Genomic DNA, 22663 nt, shown 5'->3' with positions numbered 1-22663 from the left:
GCTTTATGTAATTTCAATATTTTAAAATGTATTGACAATTGTTTTTTGACCTACCATATGGTTTTTCCTGGAAAATGATCCATGAGCACCTGCAAAAAATGTGTATCCTGCTGTTTGGGAGTGCAATGTTCTGCATATGTTACTAAGGTCTAGTTTGATCTATCATATTGTTCAAATTCTCTGTTTTCCTTATTGAGCTTCTGCTTAGACGTTCTATCCATTGATTAAAGTGGTATATTGAAGTGTTCAAATATTGTTGTGGAGATGTCTATTTCTTCCTTTAGTTTTGCCAGTGTTTGCCTCATGTATTTTGGGGCACTATTGTCAAGTGCATAAATGTCTATGATTGTTATTTCTTCTGATGGTTTCACCCTTTTATTAATAAAAAAAATCCCTTTTTCTTTCTTGTAACATATATTCACTTAAAGTCTACTTTGCCCAATATTCGCACAGTTACCCAACTCTCTTTTGGTTACTATTTGGACTATCTTTTCTATCCTTTCATTTTCAACCTATTTGTGTCTTTGGGTCTAAGGTGAGTCTCTTATAAACAATATATAGTTGGATCTTGTTTTTTTCATCCATTCTGTCAATGTGTGTCTTTTGATTGGGGGGGGGGGTTATTCCATTAACATTCAATGTTATTGCTGTGAAGGTAGTATTTACTTTAGTCATTTTGTTCTTTTGTTTTCTATATGTCAAACCTCTCTCTCTCTCTTTGGTTCTTCTGTTCCTTTACTGCAGCCTCTTTTTGTATATAGTTGATCTTTTGTGAACTAACTGATTGATCCCTTTGTCATTTCCATTCTCTGGTATTTGTACTAAGCAATCTAAGTCTATAATCTAATCATTTGAAAAGATCCCAACTTAAATTGAATAGTATACACATTCTCTGCACCCATATTCCTCATTTTCCCCACTTTATGTTGTTTCTATCATGCATTACCTCTTTACACTTTGTGTATCCATTATAATTAAATATATAAGAATATGATTATTTCTTATTCAGTTGTTTTCTAATTCTTACAGGAAATAAAGAGTAGAGTTGTATACTGAGGATAAAGTACTATTGGGTCTTGCATTTACCCATTTAGTTACTTTTTCCTCAAGATCTTCACTCCTTCATTGCTCCAAGCCACTCTCTTCTGCCTTTTCCTTTCAACCTACCAATTCTTGGAAGGCAAGTATTTTTGGTGTCTAACACTCATCTTTTGTTTATCCATGAATTTCTTAAACTCTCCCTCATTTTTGAAGGACAGTTTTGCCTGATAGGATTCTTGGTTGGCAACTTTTATCTTTCAGTATCTTAAATATATCATACTACTGCCTTCTCACCTTATTGAACTTATCGAGCTTCTCTTGTATGTAACAAATCACTTTTCTCTCGCTGCTTTCAGAATTCTCTCTATTTTTGGAATTTGACAATCTGATTAATATGTATCTTTGATATTCAGGTGTATCCAATTTAGAATACATTGCACTTCTTGGACATGTATATTATGTCTTTCATAAGAGTTGGGTATTTTTAGGCCATTGTACCCTCAAATATTTCTTGTCACTTTTCCCTTCTCTTCTCCTTTTGGAATTCCCATAGTGCATATGTTGATATACTTCATGCTATCACATAGGTCCCTTAGATTTTTTTTATTTTTTTCTATTCTTTTCTTTGTTCTTCCAACTCTATGGTTTTAATTGTCTTTCTTTCTTCTAGTTCAATGATACATTCTTCTGCCTATGCAAAACTGCTGTTGTATGCCTCTAGTATATTTTTATCTCCATTTTTGTGTTTTTCACTTCCACAAGTTCTATTATGTTCCTTTGTAATCTCTCTAATTCTTCCTTTTGTTCTCACATTGTATTCTTAATGTCCTTTAGCTCTTTATTCATATTCAGTTTATTTCTATCCACATTTTCCTTCAACTCCTTGAATTGATTTAGAAGATTTGTTTAATCTTCCTCAATTAATTGTTCAAAAGTATATGTTTCCTCTGAAGTTTTCAGTTGTTTTTTGAATGAGCCATATCTTTCTGTTTCTTAGGATGTCTTGTGATTTTTTGCTGATGATTATCTGATTATTTTGATGTGCTAACTCTGAAAGTCAATTTCTTCCTCTTGCCTGGGGTTAATTACACAATAGCTGTGTGTTAAGGCTCTTTCTAAATACTTATAGCAGTTCCAGCTTATACTGCACCTTTAAGGCAGCCCATATTTAATTGTTCAGATTTTCTCAAGTTCTTCTGCACCTGTTTCTTGCCCTGAACATGTGGCACAATTTTTTTTTCTTTCTTTTTTTTTTTTTAAACAATTTTAAGTCCTGGGTGCTGCCATGCCTTACAGCAGGTAAGTTTTCCCTTTGTTCCATGAGGCTGTCCTGCCTCTGGTAACTTCCATGTTAGGGAAGCTAGCTGAGATAGTGTTCAAAAACATGCATTTATATTTTCATGTAGGCACCCCTGCAATTAGGGCCTGGATTAGGGTTGCACCCCACTTGCTAATAGGTCTGCTATGAGTCTCTTGTTTCTTGGAGGCCCTCTTGTATATACATGCATGCCAGCTGCTTGGGTTCTGCCCTTGGCTTGTGTGGCCTGGGTCCCTGGGCATGATTGTACATGGGGTTCTAACTCACTGTAGTGAGTGGCTCTGTGGTTCATGACCATGGCGGGTGGTACCTGGATTGGATTGTTGCTGCTGGGTAACTCTTCAGCTATGTGAGACTGAGTGAGGGCCACGGGTCCAGATTGGCTTGTCTGAGTAGGAGGTCTACCTTCTTTTTCAGTGTTTTTGTTGTTGTTTCTTTCATTCAATTCAGCATTTGTAGAGTTCTACTTCAGTCCCTATAGTATTTTAGGGTTCCAAGCAAGTATGATTTGTTCTCTTATTAGTTGCTTCTGAGAGGAAGAGGATCATGCACGCTGCTACCTTAAGGAGCTTCTTGACCCAGAGACTTCTACATAGATGCAGAAGCCCCCTTTCTGATTCTTTTCTGCTCTAAAAGTTTCCCTGGCCTTCTTCACCTTCTGGGTGATGGCCTGAAACTGCTATCTTCAGTAAAGTTTCCTGCTAGTGAGGGACCATCCCTCTAACACAGACTTGTCTAAGCTCTGTCCCTAAATAATTACATTCCTGTCATATAGTGGTCCAGTCTTTCTCTTGATCAGCCCCCACCTACTTGCAGTATAATACACTCTTTCTCCTCTTCTTCTGTGACTCTAATTAATGAATGCTATATCTTTGTTACAGTCCTACAGATCACTAAGGCTTTGTTCATTTTTTTTTTTTTAAATATTTTCTCTGTGTTGTTCGGATTGGAGAATTTCTATTGCTCTATCTTCAGTTTACTCATTCTTTCATTGTTCCTCTCCATTCTGGTCTTGAACCCAGCCTCCGAGTTTTAGATTTTTGATTATGGCATTTTTCAGCCCTAAAATTCCATTTGGTTGTTATTCCTATCCTGAACTTATTTTTATAATAATGCTTTAAAATCTAGCTAGAGTGACTACAAAAAAAGAGAGTTGCAAATAAACAAAATTAGAAATGAGAAAGGAATCATTACTATGGATCCTGAAGAAATTTAAATTATAGAAAGGTATTATGAACAACTATATGTCAACAAAATAGATAACTTAGATGTAATGGACAAATTTCTAGAAACATATGAATTATAAACACTATCTCAAGAAGAAATAGAAGATCTTAACAAACCAATCACTAGTGAAGAGATACAAGTTGTATTTAAAAATCCTCCTCCGGAGAAAAGTTCCGGGCAGGACACTTCCCAGGGGAACTATATCAAACATTCCAGAAAGAACTAACAATCAATTATGCTCAAACTCTTTCAGAAAATTGAGGAAAAAGGATTATGACCTAACTCATTTTATGAAGCTAATATCAAAACCAGGTAGAGATGTTAAAAGAAAGGAAAATTACAGACCTATTTCCTTAATGAATATAGATGCAAAAATTCTCTATAATAAAATTCTAGCAAATCAAACCCAACAACATATGGAAAGAATTATACATCACAACCAAGTGGATTTATATCAGGAATCCAATATATGAAAAATATATGAAAAATGCCATAATCTTGGTGCAACCCAAGAAAATCAATCAGTATAATACAGCATATTAATAAATTCAATGGGAAAAATCATATGATCATATCAATTGATGCTAAAAAAACATTTTAAAAATTCAGCATCCTTTCTAGTAAAAAGACTACAAATGTAGTAATTTTAGGAAACTTCCTCAATGTCACAGAGGACATATATGAAAAACTCACAGGCAGCATCATTCTCAATGGACAGTGAAAGCATTTCCCTCAAGATCAGGAATGAGACAAGGATGCCCACTGTCCAGACTATTATTCAACATTATATTAGAAGTCATAGCTAGAATGATTAAGCAGGAGAAATAAATAAAAGGCATCCAAATAGGTAAAGAAAAATAAAATTTTCATTATTCACAGCTGGCATGACCCTAGACTTGGGAAATCCTGAGAAATCTATGACAAAGCTACTTGAGTTAATAAACAAATTTAGAATAATGGTGGCATACAAGATAAAAGTACAAAAATCAGAACTGTTTCTATATAAAAACATGTCTTAAATATAGAGGCAATTAGGGAAAAAATCCATTCAAAATAACCACTAAAAGAATCAAGTATTTAGGAATAAGTTTAACCAGGAAAGTAAAGTACTTGTGTGCAGAAAACTACAAAACACTGTTTAAAGAAATTAAAGAAGATTGAACAGTTGGAAAGAAATTCTGTACTCATGGATAGGAAGGTCGAATGCTGCTAAGATGTCAATCCTACTAAAATGATCTATAGATTCAATGCAATACCAATCAAAATTCCAACAACCTATTTTGAAGACTTGGGAAAGCTAGTTATCAAATTCATTTGGAGGGGAAAGGAACCTCAAATAGCTAAGATATTCTAAAAAAGAAGAACAAAGTAGGAAGATTAACACTTCCTGACTTTAAAGCTTATAATAAAGCCACAGTCATAAAAACAGTATGATATTGGGCAAAAGATAGAAGTACTGATCAAGGGAACTGAACCAAGAGTGTGGAGACTGACCACGAAATTTATGGTCAATTGATCTTTGACAAGTGTCTCAAATCTACTGAATTGGGACAGAATAGTCTTTTCAATAAATGGGCTTGAGAAAACTAGATATCAATAGTTAAAAGAATGAGAAAAGACCCCTACCTTAAACCTTATACAAAAATTAACTCAAAATGGATTAAAGAGCTAAGTATAAGAGCCAGGACTATAAAACTCCTGGAAGAAAACATAAGGATACATCTTCAAGACCTAGTAATAGAAGATAGTTTTTTGAACTTTACACCCAAAGCACAAGCAATGAAAGAAAAAATAGATAAATGGGAGCTCCTCAGAATCAAAAGCGCCTGTGCCTCAAAGGATTTTGTCAAAAAGCTGAAGAAATAGCCAACTCAATGGGAGAAAACTATTTGGAAACCACATATCAGATGAAGTTTTAATATCCCATGTACATAAAGAAATTATACAATTCAACAACAAAAGAATAGACAACCCAATTATAAAATAGGCAAAAGATATGAATGGATATTTTTCTGAAGAGCAAATACAAATGGCTAAAAGGCACATGAAATTTTCTCATCTTCTTTAGCTATAAGGAAAATGCAAATTAAAACTACAATGAGATACCATTTTACACCTGTAAGGATGGCTGCCATTTAACAAACAGGAAGCTACAAACATTGAAGAGAATGTGGAGAAACTGGAACACTTGTTCACTGCTGGTGAGACTGTATAATGGTACAGCTGCTATAGAAGACAATTTGGACATTCCTCAAAAAACTGAACATCAAATTGCCATATCACCCAGCAATATCACTACTTGATATATATTCAGAAGAGCTGAAAGAAGTGACATGAACAGACATTTTCACACGAATGTTTATAGTGACACTACTCAGTTTCTAAAAGATGGAAGTAACCCAAGTGGGCATCAACAGATGAATGAATAAACAAAATATGTTATATACATACAATGGAGTATTACGCAGCAGTGAGACAAAATGAGGTCCTGAAGGATATGACAATGTGGATGATCACTGAGGACATAATCCTCAGTGAAATAAGCCAGATGCAAAAGGAAAGATACTGTATAATCTTGATATTATGATTCTGGTAAAGATGACAATGTCAAGATTCAGGTGAGCCAAATGAATTGTTCTGAATAATAAGCCAAGAAGTGATCAGCTCCCAGATAGAAAGTTAATGCAATTTCCTCTGATATTTTGCTCTAGTATGATCTGGGTGAAGAATCTGGGGACATATGGGGAATGTAGTGTTCTCCTGCCCACATTACCCTTCCTTCTTTCACTCCTGTCTCATTTCTTTTTTATTCTTTTTCTTTCTCTGTTTCTCTTTTTCTTCCTTCCTTCCTTTCCTAAAAATAAAGAAAATAATTAAAATTTAAAAATGTAAAGACCCATTTTAAAAAAGAAAAAAGAGGGTGTCTGGCTTTGGAAGGGGGAAGTGTCTCCTGAGTGAAACAAACATCTTTGATGTCATTGTAATTTCTATTTTGGTGTCGATTAATTGTTATTTTTCATTTAGTTTGAGGTCTTGGCATAGTGAGTGATTTTTAGTTAAAACCTTGTCATTCTGATTATGATGTTATTGAGATTCTGCCTCTGTTTTACCTAGCTTCCTTTAACACAGCTCTGAAAGGGGAAGGGGAGTATCTCATTACTGTTATTTGGAGAGAGAAGTCCATATTCACCCACTCACCTCCATTGACACCTGAGGGTGGACTACATGTTACTGCTGGGCAAGTGTGGGAGTCCTATCTTCACATTAGACTTTCATTCATATCTACGCCCTAAGAGGTGTGATAGTCCCTTGTTACTGCTCCTGTCATGGACTCCACTAACACCATGATGTAGGAATGGCTTTGTGACTACTGGGTGGTAGGGGAATGCTGGCTATACACTTGGACTTCTGTGACACCATTCTAGCTAGGAGTCAAAGTATCTCTTTACAGCATGGTTGGGACAGAAATCCAGGCTCCTCACTTCACCTTTTGTTGCATGGATGGTGTTGAAGTTATATATATATTTTTGAATGCTGTTTATAGCTGGAATAGACTGATGATTATTTGAAAATTTTCTATCTTTCTAGGCTGTCCCTTCCTGATTCTTTAAGCAGAGAGCAGACTTTTGATAAGGCTTTTTTTTTTTTTTTATGTGTTTCTGGGAGCTGTCTTCTTCAGTTCCAAGTTTGGGATGATGAAAAAGAAAAGCCAGAGAACAAACCACCAAGTAGTTACTCATATCTTTAGGTCCTTACCTGACCTGCCTTCCTTTCCATGCCTTTTTAGTCTTCTCATATATATACATATATTTTGGTATATATAGGGTATTTAGTTGTACTAAGGAGGGGAATAGAAAAATCATCATTACTCATCAGAGAAAAGTAATGATACTCCACCCATATGCTCTCTTCCATCTTCCTTTAGCCAAAATTGCAAAATAATTTCTTCTCTCTCTGTTTTTTTTTTTTTTTTTTTTTGTATGGGCAGGCACTGGGAATTGAACCCAGGTCTCTGGCAACAAACCTATTTTTAAAAACTGACTAAAGGTATAAATTATTTGAATGAATTTTCCCATATGTTTAAATGTGCCTACTGCAGAGGATACATTCTTTTCAAATATCCACAGAATACTTATAATTTAGCATTTGCTGAGTCATAAAGAGGGCCTCAGTAAATTTAAAAGGGTTGAAATCGTATACATATATTTCTGAACACAATCAATCTAAACTAAAAGTAATAACAAAAAGTTAACTGCAAAATCCACTTAAATTAAGATGCGTACTACTAGCTAACCCTGAGTGGAAGAAGAAATCACAATGGAAATAAGAACATTTTAAAACTGAATGATAATTAAAATCTTGGAAAAGAAAAAGTTTGAGAAATGCAGCCAGAACTTTTCTTAGAGGAAAAGTTACAACATGAAATAAAAATATTAGAAAAAAAGAAAGGATGAAAAAGTATTGATATGCAGATCCACCTGAAGATAACAGAAAAAGAATACCAAATAAACCAGTAGAAACTAATGAAAGAAATAATGAACTTGAGAATAGAAGGATACAATGGACTACTGAGCTGTTGTAAGAAGGAATGAAGTTGGGACACATGCAACTAGGTGAATGAACCTTAAGAGTTGTATGTAGAATGAAATGCCAGGAAAAAAAGACAAATATTTTCATGCCTCAATCATATGGACTAACTATAATAGAAAAATTTGATGAACTAAAGTCAAGAACATTGGTTATCAGACTGGGGCATTTTGTAAAGGGTCCTAGATTGTGAGCTATTACAGCAGTCACATATTTTCAGAAGCTGCAACTGTTAATTCTAAATTTGAGGTACTGGGATGTTTGAATATAATATGGTCTTTCCCAGAAACTTCGGGTGTATATGTGACACCTAAGACTCAGAGTTAGAGCTCTGAAGCTATGAAAATCAACAGTACCTCATACAGGAACTGTTTAAAAAGTTGAAAAAGTGATCAGACATCAAGTAGAGATATGAATGAAGCTGATCTGGATAGGACTAAGTTATACAAGAAGACTAGATAAAGAATGATATGGTTCACATTTTAAAATTTTAACTTCCGTGTGAGATTAAAGGGGGAGATGTTTATTTGCTGCAAACAATTTTTTTAATAAAACATTATATTTTGGGTAGTGCATTTCCTAATTTAACTTGTATGGTTAGTTTAGTTGAACACCATAAGTACATGGAATCTTGAACAGGGTGTGAGATTTTGTGGTTTGTCCAGGTTAGTATGCTGGCCTGATAAATCCCAGAGTGATTTGGCAGTGAAGAAAGAAAGATTTGCAAAGTCACACTGGGGGGATGGGAAGAAAGGAGAAAATATTCAACTTCTCCATTTGGACAATTTTTGATATTCTTGCAAGCAGTGGGGACAAAATAATCAATTCAGGCTGAGCCCTTGAAAGGAAAAACTAAATTTGTAGAGTCTGTTCTGCTCAACTGATGCTGCCATTATGTGACCTTGGTTATAAATTGTTGAAATGTGCACTCTAGCTGGGAGGATTGGCTATCTTCCCAGAAGGAGACATACTTTGATAAAGTTATCTAGGTCCCAGGAAGCTCCTCTCAGTCCTTAGCCAGTTCCCAGAGGACCACCTGGACCCTGTCACATAAGCTAATTGGAATCTGGCCACTATTGTGTAAAATATCATATAAACTGCATGCAAGCAGTTAGGCTTGAGAATCTCATGAGAGAGAGAAATAGAGAGAGACAAAGACAGACACACACACACACACACACACACACACAGATTAGGAGAGAGAGAGAAAGAGAATCTTATCTGGGAAGAGGATGCTCTGCTGTGGATTTTTACCAGCCAGACCCTCCCTGAGTGCTGTCTCCGAGATTCCCCAGCACTCCTCTTTGGGTGTTGGTGCTGTCCCATCTGGTGATGTAATTATGTCTCATTTCTAAAAATCTTTTTACTACTTTCCTAATAAATTCTGTTTTTATATCACTGAAGTCTGTATTGTCTGCAAATCTGAGCCTCTGAATTAAGTGGCCACAAATATCATGTTGCCTTTCATGCAATAAAATTGGCATAGTCAGCAGGATTCACATTTCAGCACAGCTTTGTAGTGGTGAATGTCAATAAGACAAGCTTTAGAGAATCTGGCAGGAAATACGGACTGTGCTCTTCTGAATATTATAATGGTTTGTTAGGACCATTCTCAATAGATTTAAAATTGCCTATTTCTTGTCCTTTTTGTATGCAGAATGTTGCTTTGGATCTGAATGTTCCATCTCCTTGGTTTTTACTTTCTAGTGCTATAAGACATTTGGGAATTTGTAATTGAGTAACCCCTCTTCAAGATTTTCTTGAGATCAGTGAGGGTCAAAAAACTGTTTAAAAATCAAAAGGTGCCATCGCTTTTATCTTTTTGACTGTGCATCCACTGTTTTAGATATTAGTGAAAAACCTGCTCAGGAGTTGGGACAGGCATTTAGCAATATCTGACATGACATGAGAGCTCATGGACTCCATCCAAGCAGCACTAAGAAATTAATAGTATGTCATAAGCTTTGGACATCAACTAAGAGATGTCATTTTTAAAAAAGTCCTCTAAGCCCAAAGCAAAAAGGCAAGAAATCCCAGGAGTGGATGATTTACTTTACTTCTCACTTGCGAAGGAATGGGAAAAATGCATGGGACCCTGTGAGGATTGGGGGAATAGAATTAAACAAGGATAGCCTATTCAAGTTACTCTTTGTCAAGAACAATCCATTAAAAACAGGGGAAGAAATAATTGGAGTATGTCAAAGAGGATGTGTTTTGTTAACAGCATATAGAAAAATGTGTTAACAGAGAGACCAAGCAATTTCTAAAAATATTAATTGTGTAAAGGAATTGGCAGAGTTGCAGGGAAAACTGTCTAGGCTGCAGTGTCAAAATTCTATTTTGGGAGATCAAGTTCATAATTGTCAGTCAATAATTGAAAAAGCCACAGTCCCTGTGGCCCAATATAAATATAAAATGATACAAGGTAAAATAAACAAACAAACAAAAATACACGCTGTAATAGCAACTGCCACTGCTGACTGGCATCCTGATAAGTTGGATGATGATGTGTGGGATAAGACAGATGATGATGAAGAAGATTGTGATGTTTTGGATGAGAAACCTTTATCAGGAAAAAAGAATAAATATCCCCCAGAAATAAAAGCATGCCCAACACAAAAAGGAAAAATAAGAAAAATGGGGCAATCAGGTTACTTTCAAAACCACTAGAAAAGATTTTACTGACCAAGAAATAACTGACATTCTTAGCTGTTTTACTCAGAAAATTGGTGAGCCATTAATTGCCTGGATGGTCAGAATTGCTGATGCAGGAGCTAGAGGAGAGGTGCTGAACTATGGCAATTGCATGAAATTTGTAGGAATTGGCACTAATACATCAATACAGACTGCTTTTCAGGGACTTAACCAACAGAAGAAAGTTCTAACTTGCTGGCATTGGTTGCACAAGGGTGTAATAAACAATACCCTACTGACACTATGTGGCCAAAAAGTGATGGACCTTGGTACACTTTGCAAGATGTCATGCAGAGATTGAAAGAGGAGGTCATGAAGTCAGTCACCATGATAGGGGAGGCTGATATGTACCAATAATCAATGCCTCACAAAGAAATGCTATCACTAAGACAGAACTTCCAGCATATAAACACTGGATAACGGCTTTATTGTTAGGAGAAAGAGGCAATCCACTTAACCAAGTCTTAGATAAAATGGCAGAGCGAGGAGACATGGGTAACTGTAATACAGAGGAAGGAGAGACCAAGAGATATGATGTGAGTTGGTTCCCCAATACCAGTAATAGGATTTCCCACAGAGACATGTTCCAAGCCCTGCTGGAAGCTAGGGTCCAAATACGAGAGTATTAATGGTTTGCCAAATAATGAAATGAGGAGAATGTATTTTTAAAAAATGTAAACTAAGTTATAATCATAAAGTAAATACTGATAATGCTCCTATTCCTGATAAGACAGAAGACCTACCTCTAGCTCCCACAGCACCTCTGTACCCTGATTTAGCCCCTTGTTTAGGTTTAGGGCAACCCCATTAGCTCTGACCCCAAATTTGTGGCTTCCCTTTGGTTTCATATTTTACATTTTTGAATTGGGGAAGCCATTTAATATTAAGAAGCTCCTTGCTTGCAAATTTCATCTTCACAGTTTTTCTTTACTTTCAGTTGAAAAATCTGTTAACTTTCCATTGTACAAATTGAACATTAGTGAAAAGTAACCTAAGAATGAAACTTTAAATTTCAATAGCATCTTGCAATTAGATTTGTTTTGTAAAAGAAATATGATCAAAAGACTTTGAAAACGTGAAAATTCTTATTAAAAAATGTAAAATTACTTTTCAAGAATGCATTGATTAAAATGTTTCAAGTATTTGACATTATTCTGACAAATTTGATTTTGATGATAATTGTAGATGGTGAATGTTTGCTTAAAGACAGTTTCCAAAATCATTTTAATGATTTAAGTATAAAGGATATAAAGGATGTGTTTTTATTAAAAGGAAAAAGAGAGTAGTTTGTCCTAACATAAAATGAAAGGCTATTACAGAATGAGGAAAGTGTAGGACAAAACTTGAGTAAATACAGTAAGTTGCAGAAGGTTTGTAGAAAAGGAAATTATGGTCAAAGGTAAAAAAGATTTACTAGGCCTACATACTAAATTTTTAAAAGCTTTAGTATCAAATAATATACTGATGCAAGACTAAAACTTGGTTTTCTCTCTGTTAAAGTGACAAAGTTTTCTTGGACTGTTAGTCTATTTCAGTGAAAAGTTATAAAAGTCTTTTCTAAATAAGGAATGTAAAAAGCAGAGAGTTTTATCAAAATAATTCCCTGTACTTTATGTTGACTTTATCATGTCCTTAGCTGTGCAAGAAAAATAAATCATCACATTGTTTGAAAAGGATTTACTGATTCATAAACAGTGGCCAACGGATTAACTATTTGACTGCCTATCTGGAAACAACAGTAGAGAAATACATGGAAGGGAATTATTACAGAGCAGACTCACTGCAAACTAAAGCTGGTAATATATCCAAAAGGTACTAGCCATGACTACATTAAACTTGTCCTAATTTGCAGACTGATTTAAGATTAGGAATATATATACAGTTCTTAGCTTTTACATCAATAGCATAATCAATAGAAAGGGAAATTGATAAATTGGACTTCGTCAAAATTCAAAACTTCTTCCACAAAAAATTTTGTTAAGAAACTGAAGAGACAAGCTAAAGGTCAAGAGAAAGTATTCGCAAACCACATATCTAACAAAGTGATAGTGTCTAGAATATTTTAAGAACGCTCAAAATTCAACTGAAAAACAATCCAATTGAAAAACTAGCAAAACACCTAAAGAGAAATTTCAATAAAGAGGATACCCAGATGACAAATAAGCACATTGAAAGGTGATCAAGATCCTTAGCTGTTAGAGGAATTCATATTAAAACAGTAATATCTCTTTACATAGCTATCAGAATGGCAAAACAAATAAAAAATAACAGGTGACATAAAAATAAATAAATAAATAAATAAATAAATAAATAAATAAATAAATAAATAAATAAATAAATAAATAAATAAATAAATAAAAAGGTGGAATAGGGAGCTCCAAAAGTCCATCGCTTCACAAAAGCAGTGAATAAACTGGTGAAAACTCAACCGGAAAGCGTCCGACCATCCGCAGCTTTCCGCCTGTCGCGGGCCAGTGGGCCCACTACGGCCTGTGCCCTAAGCGCTTGCGCGGGGGCGAGGACCGCCGGCGGCAGCCTCTTTCCCCAGCTCGACGCTGGGCCCTGGTGCGGGCGCCTCGGCGCTCTTGTCTCCGCCCCCCGCTCCTCCTACCGGCGTCTGCCTTCCCAGTCCGCTCCTTTCCAGCCTTTGGAAGCAGAAGCCGCAGCTCCCCGAAATGCGCGCACCCGACCACCTTCTCCCAGAACCCGGGAGCCGGCGCCCCCGCTCTCTGAGGCTGCCACGTTTGCGTTAGTTTGCTGTACGTTTTTTCTGTTTGGTACCAATATGAATCTAGTTCTCTAGGAGATGTTGAGTGAAGGGTTATGATGCATTGATTAAAAAGAAGGGCTTCTCCAATTACTTACTCTTGTGCTTTTGATGGTGTAATACGGATACCAAGGAAGAGAAAGAGGAACGAAAACAGAGCTATTTTGCTCGATTGGAAAAGAAAAAACAAGCTAAACAAAATGCAGACAGCCTCAGCTTCAGCTATAAAGATTTATACTGGAAAAGAAGATGCTAATACAGTCTTTCTTGAACAAGACAAGTGCAACATTTCCTCGAAGGAATAAATATATATGTATATTGAACAAGACAAGTGCAACATTTCCTCGAAGGAATAAATATATATGTATATATATATATATATATATAACTGATAAGAGAAAAAAAGAGCTAAAGTAATCAGTTAAAGGAAATCATGCGGACAGAATTAGAGATACTATGGAATTGGTGAGTATTGGTGGCAATACTGAAGCATTTTCATTTTAAAAATCTGTAGTAATTTATAAAGACTTTAATAATAACAATAGCAACAATTTATTGAACAGAAACTATATATCCCAGACACTTTATATAGGTAACTTTGGGTAAAGGGTTGACAATGAAATAAAGACGTTGGTATGTCTTGTTCAACGCTGCGTCCCCAGCATCTAGAACAGTTCCTAGCATATAGTAAGTACTAAAACACGTTTATCAAATGAGTGGTCACTTTCCCTGTGTAAGAAATAGTTTATTTTTCTTTTGAAAAGTTTTCTACTGTGATACCGAACATGACATTTTCCATTTTAACCACATTCAAGTGTACAATCAGTGGGGTCAATTACGTTCACATTGTGCTCCCATCACCAAAACTTTTCCATTACCCCAAACAGAAACTCTCTAGCCATTAAGCATTGACTCCCAATTTTTTTTCAGATTGTACTGAAAGTAGTAGTTATTAGAAGAGATGAATTTCATATACAAATAATAGAACCATTGACTATTGACAATAAAATTAATAAAGAGGTAATTATAACATGTACATATGGCGAAAAGATTTATTTTGCTGGTTTCTCCAAAAATCCTAACCTCAACAAAAACAACATAGAACTCATAATATACTGTTACAATGACAAATTCAAATCAAAACTGATAATGAGTATCAGAACATCAAAGAGTACTTATGTTTTGTCACTACACACAAAAACACACATGATTTAAACATCCATCCTGGAATCTTAACTTTCAAAGAGAGAAGAAATTTGATAGAAATTTTCCCAAAGTTGACAAGAATGCTAAAATGAACCAAACAGAAAGTGAGAAGCTGAAAGAAACTGGCCTTTGTGATCAATACTAGTTATAGAAATAAATTAATTGACCGCATGATAGGAAAAAAATGAATTGCCTTTCTATTCTCACTCTAGATTTTAAAATTGCTATGAGAAAAAAGATCAAGCACATGTACAATAGAAATGTATATAAAAATACATATTGAAGACGTTGTTTTAGTTTGTAAGCTGCTGGAATGCAATATACCAGAAGTAGAACAGTTTTTAAAAAGGGGAATTTATTATTTTCTGAAAATTTTTATTGTATGATATAATAAATGTATACAAAGCAAAGAAAGAAAAAAGCAGTAATTTTCAGAACACTCTTCACAAGTAGTTACAGGAAAGATCCCAGAATTTGTCATGGGTTACCATACCACCCTCTCAGATTTTTCCTTCTAGCTGTTCCAGAATATAGGAAGCTAGAAGGAAAAAATATTTTTTAATCATTAAAATTGTTTGTGTGTGTGTGTGTGTGTGTGATAAATAACATATATACAAAAAAGCAGTAAATTTCAAAGCACATTGTTACAATTAGTTGTAGAACAAATTTCAGGTTTTTACTTCTAGCTGTTCTAAGGTATTGGAAACTAAAACAAATATCAATTTAATGATTCAGCAATTGTATTCGTTTCTTAAACCCTACCTTCTCTATATAACTCCCATCACCTTGGATCTTTTTATCCCACTCTTTAGAGGTATTTGGGCTATGGCCATTCTAACTTTTTCATGTTGGAAGGGGCTGTCAATAATATGGGGTAGGGAGATGGAACTACCTGATGTTTTGAAGAGGCTGGCCCCTTGAAGTTTCAGGGCTTTTCTGGTCCACGAACCCATTTGGAGGTTGTATGTTTATGGAAACCTTTGAAGAATCTTATATATTGCCCTAGGTGTTCTTTAGGATTGGCTGGAATGGTTTTGGTTGGAGTTTGGCAAGTTATGATAGGTAGCAAGGTCCAGCTGAAGCTTGCATAAGAGTGACCTTGACCTCTAGAGTAGTCTCTCGACTCTTTTTGAACTCTCTCACCCACTGATACTTTATTAGTTACGCTTCTTCTCCCCCTTTTGGTCAGGATGGCATTGTTGATCTCATGGTGCCAGTGCCAGACTCATCTCTGGGAGTCATCTCCCATGCCACCAGGGGGACTTTCACCCCTGGATGCCATGTCCCATGTAGGGGGGGAGGGCAGTGATTTCACTTGCAGAGATGGGCTTAGAGAAAATGAGGCCACATCTGAGCAACAAAAGAGGTCCTTCAGAAGTAACTCTTAGGCATACCTTTGGGTAGGCCTAAGCTTCTCCACTACCTACATAGGCTTCACAAGGGTAAGCCTCAAGATCAATGTTTGACACAGTATCAGAGGATTTCCTGATGGTAAAGTTTAATAGTTCCATATTTTTCTTCTATCTCTCAAGGAACTCCACATTTTTCATAATATACAGAGACATATCCATAAAAGTATGGGTGGAGATGCCAGTACTTTTGAACATCAGCTAGGCAATAGAGTATGCAGGAGACAGAGTCTAGAGTGCCAATTTAAGAAATACATAGATTTGGGAGTTTTAATTAGGGGGTACTCTTAAAATATATAGATTTGGGGGTTTTAGTTAGGGGTACTCTTAAAATAGATTCACAGGAATATAGTTTCTCAGAATAGCCATTGCATCTGAAACTGCATTGATAGAAGTGACATATCTCAAATGGCACAGGAGATGATCCTGTTTGACATAGCTCATGTATTTCATGCCTGTTCCTATCCCAAACAGGTCTGGGATATGTTCAGTGGGGGATGCAAAAAAAAGAGTAGTAGGAGTCCAAATTTAATGCAGAATTCAGGTAACGACATACTCAAGATTGCTAGGCTAAAGAAGGGGAGATGTCTGAGGTGGGGAAGGATGTCTGGGAGCTTGTCTGCAAGGAGACTGGGTGGAACTTCCTCTTGTAGCAGAGTGGTGAGACTTGCTCCGTAGGGTCCCAAACTTCATTCTGGTTATGCCAGAGTTGCAGAGGGTCACATTTTGTCTCTTTGTTTAGTCACATGTTCTAACAGCATGTTTCAAAGATAAAATAAACTGCCATTGGATTGGTAATGGGTGCCAGGATGTTGGCATTGCTCCAACAGAGGCAGATGAGGTGCTTGTGATTTGTGGCATTTGTGGGCTCATGTGATTGTATAGTGTATTGCATCATTTAATGGATGTTTTTAATTTCAAGCCATTCTGTATTTTATTAAAAGTTTCCACTGTCACCTATGCTGCTTATGGTAATGCTGGAGAGGGGGCACTGAGCTGTTGGGTATGACGTGTAACAGAACAGACTTTACCACCTGAAACTGCTGCTTCAAGTTCAGATCAGGCAAGGAACAAACATCATAACAACCAACAAGACCAAAGAAGAGTACTCTTAAGTTGAAGACACAACACTTGATCTGAAACAAGAGGTTTGTGCCTACTCAACAGCTTTGAAAGAGCACTTCCCAATGCTGCAAGTAGTCTTTTTCTTCAGTGCTGTACTGTGAGATTGCCCAGTGCAGCAGCAGTTGTCTTATTTATTTGCTTGATAGATCATTTTCTCTCGCTCTTTTTTAAATACTAACAACTTTCATCCTTTGAAATGTGCACTGAAAAAGAAGAATGAGCAAATACTACTGAAAGTACAATATTTGATTATCACTGCAAGACGAGCTTTGATCTTAACATTCTCCACAACAATGGACACAATGGGTACCCCAATGATACTTCAGCAGTACTGTGTGTAACTGGGGTTATCAAAAAACTGCTAACCTCTTACAGATTTATCCAATGTTCAGAATATCAAGCTAGACTTTTCTCCCAGTGTTCATGGTATAATGGCAACCTGCAGGACTTAAAAGTAGGAGATGATATTAAATTTGAAGTATCATCTGATTGGTGGACCAGAAAACTCATTAAACTGATGAAGATAAAACCAGAAATCCTTCCTGAAAAAATGTATTAATGGACAAGTTATGTGCACTGTTCCTCACAACTCAGAGTAAATCTCCAGCTGCCCCGAGCAGAGTCCAACAGGGAGTGTCTGCTATGAACATAATAAGGAAGTGTTTTATCTGACTTACATTCCTGAAGATGTCAAAGGGAATGTTCATTTGGAAACTGGAGATAAAATAAATCTTGCAATTGATAACAATAAACACATTGGTGCTGTAAGTGCTCGTAACAGTATACTATTGAAAAAGAAACAAGCCTACTGTCAGGTAGTAGTTTGTGCCACGAAGAAGGCATTTGGCTTTATTGAAAGAAGTGATGTTGTAAAAGAAATATTCTTTCACTATAGTGATTTTAAGGGTGACCTAGAAACCTTATAGCCTGGAGATGATGTGGAGTTCACAATCAAGGACAGAGATGGTAAAGGAGTTACAACAGATGTCAGACTATTACCTCAAGGAGCACCCATTTTTTAAGATATCAGCACCAAACATTTTGAAGGAACTGTAACCAAAGGGATCCCAAAAGTACACAGTAAAAGCCAGAATGACCCATTTCCAAGATGCATCAAAGTTGACTTTCTGATTCCTAAAGAACTTCCTTTTGGAGACAAAGATACAAACTCCAAGGTGACCCTGCTGGAATGTGACCATATTACATTTAAGATTTCAACAGACCAACGTGACAAACTAGAATGAGCAACCAACATAGAAGTTCTATCAAGTACACTTCGGTTCACAAATGAAGCCAGAGAAATGGGTGTGATTGCTGCCATGAGACGGTTTGGGTTTCGTCAAGTATGTGGATTGTGATGTTCACATGTTCTTCCACTTCAGTGAATATTTTTTTTGTGTGGGAACCAGCTCCATACTGCAGATGAAGTAGAGTTTACTGTGGTTCTGGATATGCTCTCTGTCCAAAGAAATCATGGTATTAGGATTAAAAAACTTCCCAAAGGCATGATTTCATTCCATTCCCATTCAGATAATCATTTGCTAGGCACTGTAGAAAAAGAAGCCACTTTTCCCAATCCCAAAGCCACAATCCCAAATGAAGGCAAAATGAGGAAGCTGAGGATGGCATTATTGCTTATGATGATTGTGGGGTAAAACTGACCATTGCTCTTCAAGCCAAGGATGTGGAAAGTTCTATTTCTCAAATAGGAGATAAGGTTGAATTTACTATTGATGACAAACAGAAGCTTTGGGAGCAGAACTTGTGTGTAACTTTTAGGTCATAATTCCAATTCCAAGAGACTCTTGGGTTATATGGCAACTCTGAAGGATAATTTTGGATTTATTGAAATAGCCAATCATGTAAAGGAAATCTTTTTCCATTACAGTGAATTCTCAGGAGATGTTGATAGCCTGGAATAGGGAGACAGTTGAGTGCAGCTTGTCCAAAGGTAAAAGCAATAAAGTCAGTGCAAAAAAGCTGAACAAACACACTCAGTGAATGGCACTACTGAGGAAGCTGATTCCACCATCTACTCTGGTAAAGTCGTTTGTCCCTGGACAGTGTTGATCCAACACAAACTGAGTACCAAGGAATGATTGGGATCATGGAGGAGGGGGATATGAAAGGTGAAATCTATCCATTTGGCATAGCTGGGATGGCTAACAAAGGGGATTGCCTAAAGAATGGAGAGAGTGTAAAGTTCCAGTTGTGTGTCCTGGGCCAAAATGCACAGACTGTGGCCTGCAACATCATACCCTTGCGAACGACCACAGTGGAGTCTGTGAAAGATCAGTATAGCTTCATTAACTATGAAGTAGGAGATAGCAAGAAGCTCTTTTTCCATGTGAGAGAAGTTCAGGATGACATTGAGCTATAGGCAGGAAATGAGGTGGAATTCTCAGTGATTCTTAGTCATTGCACTGGCAAGTGTAGTGCTTGTAATGTTTGGTGAGTCTGCAAAGGCCCAAAGGCTATTGCAGCTCTAAGACCTGTTCAGTTGGTCAATTGCTTGAAGAGCATCACCCTGGATGATGCCAGTGCTCCTTGTCCAGTGGTTCTTCATCAGCCTAGGGGACCAGATAGCCCAATGAGATTTGGTGCAGAAAGATCTGTCAAGCTGGTGTCATTGACTAACCATATCCACAAAGCACATCATTAATCCACTATGGTCAAGTTTGGGGGATTCTGATGAAGGGGTCTGAATATCTCCCTTTTCATCCCTCCCAAAATCTGGAGTACTTATTCTATTGAGCTATTAAACCAGTTTTAATACCTTCTTCGTGTTATGTTTAAAAAAATAAATAAATTTAGTCTGGGTCAAGATGGCGGCTTAGCAATGTGCGCATTTTAGTTCATCCTCCAGAGCAACTACTAAATAACCAGAAACAGTACAGAACAGCTCCTGGGGCCACATCAGTGACCAGACGCTCGGCGTACCCCAGTCTGGACCAGCTGGACCGGCTGCGAGCACCCCCCAGAACCATGAGTTCCGAAAGCTGCGGCGGCCACCGTCCCTCCCCCACAGGCCGCTTCCCAGAGGGGAAAGCAAAGGACTTTACCAGCAGCAGGGACTGGGCACAATCAAACGCCAATTGTGAAACTAATTAACAAATTCTGACTACTAAAAATAGGCCCCCAGCTTAGGTAAACTTGATCGAAGCAGAGGTTGCTCATTTTTGCCCCAGCGCCAAGGGGGCAAGACTGACAGAAAAAGGGGGGGGAAAAAAAAGAAGGAAATGAAGGTTTTTGTGGCTGTGTATCTACAAAGACTTGACTGCCTCTGGATACAGTGGCAGGACTTTCCAGGCTGCAATGCCCCAGGCATAGGCAGAAGTGAGCTCTTTTGGGGGCTTGTCTGGAGCCTGTGCCTCCCCCAGGGGAGGGGTGAACCCCAACTCAGGTGGAATCCCTCCATCAAGAAATTCAGATCCCAGGGCTTGGTAATTTGAAGCCATTAAAACCAGCCTACAACCTCTCCTCTGTCTCCACCACGCCCCCAGCAGGGAGAGTCTGCCAAAGTTAAAGGTACCGCATCATCATATGCTGATGGGACCTGCAGTCAGACAAGTGCCACACACAGGGCAGGATAAGAAAAACAGAGTCCAGAGACTTCATAGAAAAGTCTTTCAAACTGCCGGGTCTCACCCTCAGGGAAAACCGATGCAGGTGACTCTTTCCTCTTGATAGGAGGCCAGTTTGGTCTGGGAAAATCTGGCTGGGGTCTATAATATCTAAGTAGACCCTCCTAAGTGTGTGTGTGTTGGGGGGGCGGAAAGGCACCACACAAGCAGGGCAAGAAACAAGAAAACAAGAACTGAAAAATTCTCCTCTGTTAAACAAAACTTAAGCTAAAGGTCCAGATAAAGCTGAATGGAATGTCAAAGAACAGATAGACAACAAATTCATCCAGCAAGAAAACCCTAGATAAAAGAAGTGAAAGCAATCTCCAGAATAAACTAATTAAGGTAATTAAATGCCTAGACGCCAGCAAAAAATAACAAATCACACTAGGAAAATTGAAGATTTGGCCCAGTCAAAGGAACAAACCAACAATTCAAATGACATACAGGAGCTGAAACAATTAATTCAGAATGTACAAACAGACATGGAAAACCTCATCAAAAACCAAATCAATGAATTGAGGGAGGATATAAAGAAGGCAAGGAAAGAACAAAAAGAAGAAACTGAAAGTCTGAAAAAATAAATCACAGAACTTATGGGAATGAAAGACACAGTAGAAGAGATGAAAAAAACAATGGAAACCTACAATGGTAGATTTCGAGAGATAGAACATAGGATTTCTAAACTGGAGGATGGAACATCTGAAATCCGACAAGAAACAGAAACCATGGGGAAAAAATGGAAAAATATGAGCAGGGACTCAGGGAATTGAAAGACAATATGAAGCACACGAATGTACGTGTTGTGGGTGTCCCAGAAGGAGAAGAGAAGGGAAAAGGAGGAGAAAAACTAATGGAGGAAATTATCACTGAAAATTTACCAACTCTTATGAAAGACTTAAAATTACAGATCCAAGAAATACAGCGCACCCCAAAGAGATTAGATCCAAATAGACATACTCCAAGACATTTAATAATCAGAATGTCAGAGGTCAAAGAGAAAGAGAGGATCTTGAAAGCAGCAAGAGAAAAGCAATCCATCACATACAAGGGAAGCCCAATAAGACTATGTGCAGATCTCTCAGCAGAAACCATGGAGGCGAGAAGACAGTGGGATAATATATTTAAATTATTAAAAGAGAAAAACTGCCAACCAAGAATTATATATCCAGCAAAATTGTCCTTCAAAAATGAGGGAGAAATTAAAACATTTTCAGACAAAAAATCACTGAGAGAATTTGTGACCAAGAGACCAGCTCTGCAAGAAATACTAAAGGGAACACTAGAGACAGATATGAAGGCAGAAGAGAGAGGTGTGGAGAAGACTGTAGAAAGGAAGGCTATGAGTAAAGGTAAAAAGAAGGAAAATTAGATATGACATATAAAACCCAGAAGGCAAAATAGTAGAAGAAAGTACTACCCATGCAGTAATAACACTGAATGTTAATGGATTAAACTCTCCAATCAAAAGACATAGTCTGGCAGAATGGATTAAAAAACGGGACCCATCTATATGCTGTCTCTACTCAAAGGACACGAGGCCAAGGACACAAATGGACATTTACACACCAATGTTTATAGCAGCATTATTAACAATTACCAAGAGATGGTAACAGCCAAAATGTCCATCAACAGACAGTTGACTAAACAAACTGTGACATTTACA

At 37.1% G+C, this 22663-nt stretch overlaps 1 pseudogene; it reads left to right on the top strand.

The window, feature by feature from the left end:
* The first annotated feature begins 11340 nt into the window (after window positions 1-11340).
* LOC143651015 (cold shock domain-containing protein E1-like) lies at window positions 11341-20126 on the top strand (annotated as a pseudogene).
* The last annotated feature ends 2537 nt before the right edge of the window (window positions 20127-22663 follow it).

The sequence above is a fragment of the Tamandua tetradactyla genome, chromosome 11 (genome assembly GCF_023851605.1).
Source record: "Tamandua tetradactyla isolate mTamTet1 chromosome 11, mTamTet1.pri, whole genome shotgun sequence".
In the NCBI taxonomy this organism is placed as follows: Eukaryota; Metazoa; Chordata; class Mammalia; order Pilosa; family Myrmecophagidae; genus Tamandua; species Tamandua tetradactyla.
This window is presented reverse-complemented; position numbering and strand designations above follow the sequence as displayed.